This window comes from Orycteropus afer, unplaced genomic scaffold, assembly GCF_000298275.1.
Source record: "Orycteropus afer afer isolate SDZICR_OR568_19922 unplaced genomic scaffold, OryAfe1.0 scaffold00050, whole genome shotgun sequence".
Lineage (NCBI taxonomy): Eukaryota > Metazoa > Chordata > Mammalia > Tubulidentata > Orycteropodidae > Orycteropus > Orycteropus afer.
The window spans coordinates 6,399,906-6,407,248 of record NW_006921637.1 but is presented as its reverse complement, the minus strand read 5'-3'; the positions used below and the strand labels follow the sequence as shown (position 1 = coordinate 6,407,248).

The 7,343-nt window shown below is 39.6% G+C and overlaps 1 protein-coding gene across 1 annotated transcript in view; it reads right to left on the bottom strand.

The window, feature by feature from the left end:
- Positions 1-7,343, bottom strand: part of PCNX2 (pecanex 2) — a 688,168-nt gene that overhangs the window by 613,981 nt on the left and 66,844 nt on the right. The window lies entirely within an intron of this gene.

Sequence of the window (7,343 nt, the reverse complement as noted above, 5' to 3'; positions counted from 1 at the left end):
GAGGCAGTATCACTACAGGAGTAGGAATGCCCAACCTTCCTTCTGAGGAGTGGCTGGTGGGTTTGAACCGCCAGCCTTCTGGTTAGCAGTCAAGTGCTTTAGGCACTATGCTACCAGAGCTCCCTAGAGACCAGTAGGGATGTCATATAAAACTTTTTTTTCAAGGGGAAAAGCTTTTACAAAACTTTGCTCTTTAAAGAGATTTGCTAATTATTTCACTTGCCCATTTATAGACAGAAAGTGTGTGAGGCATCTACCCATCCTACTCTAATTTCCCACTGGAGAGCCAGCTCAGCCTCCCCTCTTTCAGAGGAGAATCACCTACAGTTCCAGCACTGCCTATGTAAGTAGGCCTAGGCCAAGTACTTCCCTGGGCACAGTCAGAATCAACCAGACATGATAAGACTCTTATTGGGCTTTATGGGAAGAAACAAATTGTCCCTGCAGGACTAGGATGAGGTGTAAGGTCTAGGACTACTTCAACCATCATTTCTCCACAAAGGTGAGTCTGAGAATGGAGTCAAAACAGAAGAGCAGGGAAGGATGAAGAATAAGAACCCACATCCTGAAGGCATCATCTGAATCTCTGTATCTAGATGCTCCTGAAGAAATATCTGAAACTTCTTAGTTACATGAGGAAAATATTCCCACTTTTGCGTAAACCATTTTGAAATAGGTTTCCCTCATTTATAACAAAGGGGCTTAATCATTCCATGTGCATGAAGAGGCAGAGCAAGGAAAGACATGATTTTGAGACTCTGCACAAAACCATGGTCTCACAGGCAAGCTCAGCATAAACACGTTCAGTATCCCCCAACACCTTGCACTGCCACAATATGGCCTGCTCTCCAAAAGATATTTTACTAAGAGAAAATGCATTATGGCAAAACTAAGTCCAGACAGCTGTGGAAATGGAAGGCAGGCTAAACACAAAAGAGCCATAAGATGGAAAGGAAATGCAGAGGAAATAAAAAAGATCAAGAGCTGAAAGGAATTTAATAGAGAGTAACTAAGGGGTAAAATCAGGTTAATAGGTGGATTTTGGTGAATTAAGAATAGTCTAAAAAAGGGTGCTTAGAGAAAACCTGGTAGATACTCTCTTTAATCTGTATTTGCGCTCTGCATATGTGGCTTTACCTTAACTGGCATCACTGGCAAGTGCAACTATTTACACAGGGGAAACGTGAAGTACATTTGCCCAGGCAAATAAGAATAAAAAACTATTTTAACATTACTTTGGGGTAAGATAAGAGGCTTATATTTGCTCTAAATTTAGTTTTAAAACACTGCAACATTCAGCTGGAGAATGCAAAATAATATGACAGTTTTCAAAGCTGTTTATTCATGCAAGTAAGTATTTCATCTGAGAAACCTGTCAACTTAGACAACTAAAGTCATTGAACCATTGTAAGAGAATATTCTGAGAGGTTGAAGCTGAGATCCCTCTCCTCTCAGGAATCCATTTGCATGGGGACTTTTGATTTTTGGGAGGAGACAGAGGGATTTTTTATCTGTTTGTGTTTTATTGGTGTATGGGTGCCTGAGGATGATGGAGAAGAGAGGAAGGTAAGGTGGGCAATGGTGTGCTGGGTCTCTTCCCCACAGAAGCATGGTTGCCTCAGGGCCCAAGTCCAGTAGGTTTTGTGTGACAGGGAGGGACACAGTGCCCACTAGATGCACCCAAATGCTGACATCCTGCATGATATTGGTAAGAGAATGCCTGAAAGGTTGGCACTTAACAGACTTCCACATGGAGGTCTGACTGGCAGGTCAAGGACGGACTCTATTCTAGGCATGTGGTAGGTACCCCTTGAATTTAACATAAACAGGAAGGAAACTTTGAGTTTGGAAAAGGACACAGGACCTAGGATTTGCAATTAATGTTCTTATAGCTCCTTTCCACCACTGTTCTATCAGTTTGTTGTACTGTGGTGGCTCGTGTGTTGCTGTGAAGCTGGAGGCTATGCCACCAGTATTTCAAATACTAGTAGGGTCACCCATCATGGACAGGTTTCAGCAGAGCTTCCAGAATAAAACAGACTTGGAAGAAGAAAGGGGTCTTCCACTTCTCAAAGAATTGGCCAGTGAAAACCATATGAATAGTAGTGAAACACTGTCTGATATATTACTGGAAAACTTTATGAACTGCCCTGAAACATTGTCTGATATAGTGCCAGAAGACGAGCCCCTTAGGTTGGAAGACACTCAAATATGCCTGGAGAAGAGCTGCCTCCTCAAAGTAAAGTCACCTTACTGATGTGGATGGAGTAAAGCTTTTGGGACCTCCATTTGCTGATGTGGCTCAAAATGGGAAGAAACAGCTGCAAAAAGCCATTAATAATCAGAATAAGGAATGTGCAAAATATGAATCCACGAAAATTGAAAGTTGTCAAAAATGAAATGGAATGCATAAATATTGATATCCTAGGAATAAGTGAGCTTAAATGGACAGGTTTGGGCATTTTGAGTCAGATAATCATATGATCTACTATGGCAAGAATGACAAATTGAAGAGGAATGATGTGGCATTCAATAGCATAAAGAAAGTTCCAAGATCTATCCTGAAATACTATGCTGTTAGTGATAGGATAATATCCATATACCTACAAGGAAGACCAGTTAATACTACCATTATTCAAATTTACACATCAACCACTAAAGCCCAAGATGAGGAAATTGAAGATTTTTACCAACTGCTGCAGTCTGAAATTGACTAAACATGCAATCAAGATGTATTGATTATTGCTGATGATGGGAATGCAGAAGTTGGAAACAAAGAAAAATCACCACTCATAGGAAAATATGGCCTTGGTGATAGAAATGACATCAGAGATCGCATGATAGAATTTTGCAAGACCAATGACTTATTCATTGCAAACACCTTTTTTCAACAACATAAATGGTGGCTCTACATGTGGACTTTGCCAGATGGAATACACAGGAACCAGATGGACTACATTTGTGGAAAGAGGCCATTGAAAAGCTGAGTATCTTCAATCAAAACAAGTCCAGGAGCTAATTGTGGAACAGACCATCAATTGCTTATATGCAAGTTGAAGGTGAAGCTGAAGACAATTAAAACAAGTCCACACAAATCAAAATATTGCCTTGATTATATCCCACTTGAATTTAGAGACCATCTAAAGAATACATTTGATGTATTAAGCACCAGTGACGGAAGATCAGACGCATTGTGGGATGACATCAAGAACATCACACAGGAAGAAAGCAAAAAATCATTTAAAAGACAGGAAAGGAAGTAAAAAAGAAAATGATATGTCAGAAGGGATGCTGAAACTTGCTCTTGAATGGAGAGTAGCTAAAGAAAATGGAAGAACTGACAAGATAAAAGAGTTAAACAGAAGATTTCAAAGAGCAGCTCCAGAAGAAAAAGTCAATTATTATAAAGAAATATGCAAAGACTAGGAGTTAGAAAACCAAAAGGGGAGAAGACACTAGGAATTTCTCAAGCTGAAAGAACTGAAGAAAAAATTTAAGCCTCAAGGTGCCATAATGAAAAATTCTATAGGCAAACTATTGATGCAGGACACGTCAAAAGAAGATGGAAGGAATATACAGAATCACTGGACAAAAAAGAATTGGTTGATGCTCATCTATTTCAGGAGGTGGCATATGATGAAGAACCAATGGTATTGAAGGAAGAAGTTAAAGCTACACTGAAGGGACTGGTGAAAAACAGGGCTCCAGGAATTGATGGAATACCCATTGAGATGTTTCAACAAACAGATGTCATGCTGGAAGCACTTACTCATTTTTGCCAAGAAATTTGGAAGACAGCTAACTGGCTAACTGTCTAGAAGAGATACATATTTGTACCCATTCCAAATAAAGGTGATTCCACAGAATGTGGAAATTATTGAGCAATAAAATGATTATAACATGTAAGTAAAATTTTGCTGAATTCAAAAATGGTTGCCGCAGTATATTGACAGGGAACTACCAGAAATGCAAGCTGGATTCAGAAGAGGATGTGGAATTAGGGATATTATTGCTGATGTCAGATGGATCTTGGCTGAAAGCAAAGAGTACCAGAAAGATGCTTACTTGTGTTTTATTGACTATGCAAGAGCAATCCCTGTGTGGATCATAACAAATTATGGATAATATTGAGAAGAATGGGAATTCCAGAACACTTAATTGTACTCATGAGGAACCTGTAAATAGTCTAAGAGGCTGTTGTTTGAATAGAACAAGGGGATACTGCATGGCCTAAAATTGGGAAAGGTATGTATCAGGGTTGTATCCTTTCAACACACTTATCCAATGTATATGCTGAGTAAAATCCAAGAAGTTGGACTGTATGAAATTGAACATGGCATCAGGTTGGAGGAAGACTCATTAACAATCTGTGATATGCAGATGACACAACCTAGCTTGCTGAAAGTAAAGATGACTTAAAGCACTTAATGATGAAAATTAAAGACTACAGTCTGTAGTATGGATTATACTTGAACATAAAGAAAATGAAAATCTTCACAACTGGACCAATAAGCAGCATCATAATAAATGGAGAAAAGATTGAAGTTGTCAAAGATTTCATATTATTTGTATCCACAATCAACACCCATGGAAGAAGCAGTCAAGAAATCAGATGTCGTATTACAATGGGCAAATCTGCTGCAAAAGACCTATTTGGAATGTTGAAGAGCAAAAACGTCTCTTTGAAGACTAAAGTGTGCCTAACCCAAGCCATGGCATTTTTAATAGCCTCATATACATATGAAAGCTGTACAATGAATAAGGAAGACCAAAGAAGAGCTCTGAAATTCCTGCTGGAATTCCAGAACACTTGTTTGTACTCATGAGGAACCTGTAAATAGACCAGGGGGTTGTCATTCAAACAAGGGGACACTGCATGGTTTAAAATCAAGAAGAGAGTACACCAGGGTTGTATCCTTTTACCATACTTATTCAATCTGTATACTGAGCAAATAATCCAAGAAGCTGGACTATGGGAAGAAAAATGTGGCATCAGGATTGGAAGAAGAATCATTAACACACTGCAATATGCAGATGGCACAACTTTGCTTGCTGAAAGTGAGGATGACTTGAAACACTTACTGATGAAGACTGCAGAATGGTCTGCAGTATGGATTACATCTCAATATAAAGAAAACAAAAATCTTCACAACTAGATCTATAAGCAGCATCATGATGAACAGAGAAAACACTGAAGTTGTCAAAGACTTCATATTACTTCTATAATCAACACCAATGAAAGCAGCAGTCAAGATACCAGACAATATATTGTTGTTATATGCCGTCGAGTCAGCCCTGACTCATAGCGACCCCTCCTTGGGTTTCCGAGGCAGTATCACTACGGAAGTAGGATTGCCCAACCTTCCTTCCGAGGAGTGGCTGGTGGGTCAATATATAGCACTGGGCAAATCGGCTGCAAAAGACCTCTTTCAAGTGCTAAAGAGCAAAAATGTCTCCTTGAGGACTAAGGTGCACCTGACACAAGGCATAGTATTTTCAATTGCCTCATATGAATGTGAGAGCTGGCCAATGAATAAAGAAGACCAAAGAAGAGTCAATGCTTTTGAGTTGTGGTGCTGGTGAAGAATGTTGGAAGTACCACTGCTAAAAAAAACTACCAAACTGTCCTGGAAAAAGTGCAGCCAGAATGCTCCTTGGAAATGAAAATGGCCAGACTTCATCTCACCTACTCTGGTTATGATGGTCATGTTGTAAGAAGGAACCATTCCCTGGAGAAGTATATCATGCATGTTAAAGTGGATGGTCACAAAAGAGGGGAAGGCCCTCAACAAGTAGGACTGACACAGTGGCTACAACAATGGGCTCAAGTACAGCAAGCATTGTGGAGTTGGCACAGGACTGGGCAGTGTTTCATTCTCCTGTGCATGGGGTTGCTATAAGTTGGAGATGACTTGATGGCACCTAACAACAACAACAACAAAGAAGAGCTGATGCTTTTGAGTTGTGGTGTTGGTGAAGAATACTGAAAATACCATGGACTTACAGAAGAATGAACAGATCTGTCCTGGAGGAAGTGCAGCTGGAATGCTCCTTGGAAGCAAGAATGTCCAGACTTCATCTCACCTACTTTGATCATGTTGTTAGAAGGGACCATTCCGTGGAAAAGGATTTCATGCCTGGTAAAGTGGAGGGTAAGCAAAAAAGGGGAAGACCCTCAACAAGATGAATTGACTCAGTGACTGTAATGATAGGCTCAGGTAAAGCAAGTATTTTGAGGATGGCACATGACCAGGCAGTGTTTCATTCTGTTGTATATAGTGTGGCTATGAGTCAGAGCTGACTCAATGGCACCTAATAACAACAAAAACGTAATTACTTTTCCACCACACATCTGTCAGTTTGTCATAGCCTGCATGTTGCTATGATACTGGAAGCTATGCCACTGGTTTTGGTGGAGCTTCCAGACAAAATGAAACTCGGGAGAAAGGCCTGGCAATCTACCTCAAAAAATTAGGCAATGAAATACTATATATAGATCACAACAAAATATTGTCCTATATGTTGTTGTGCACTATTGATTCTGATTCATCATGACACTAAAGGACAGAGTAAAACTACTCCATAGGGTTTCCTAGGATGTAATCTTTATAGAAGCAGATCATCAGGTCTTTTCTCCTGTGGAGTCACTGGTAGATTCAACCCACCACTCTTCTGGTTAGCAGCCAAGTGTTTAACCACTGTGCATCCAGGGCTCCTTAGTGCCCAATACAATGCTGAAAAATAAGCCCTCTATGTTGGAAGACAAGACACAATAGTCACAACTTTAGCATACCAATAATCACAAAGAGGGCATAGGTCCAGGCAAAGTTTCATTCTGTTGTATATGGGGTCACCATGAATCAAAGTTGACTCCACAGCAACTAACAACAACATAACTCCTTTTGTACTTTTCCAGACATGAAGCCTAAGACATTCCAGTTATACCACAACATCTCCTGTAAATTCTCAACATTACATACAGTTCTAAAGAAACAGAGATGTTCTACACTTAGAACAACCAACTGACACATATTAATCTGGATTATGGGTAAAGAATCTTTAAACTCAGTATGTCTTTAGTCTGCTACTCAGATGATTTATAGTTTGCCTAATGTTGCCATTAATTACTGTATGTTCAGGATATGCAAGCTAATTTAATATGAACTTAGTTAAAATAATTAAGAAAACTATTCAACACATTCTGAAGTAAAATAGTAAAGTTGTTTAGACTATCCATCTACAAACAGTCTAGCTTCATCTGTGTTAACGAGAACTAACTACATTTCTAGGAGGTCTGGTAGCATAGTGCCTAAGGCACTTGACTGCTCACCAGAAGGCTGGCG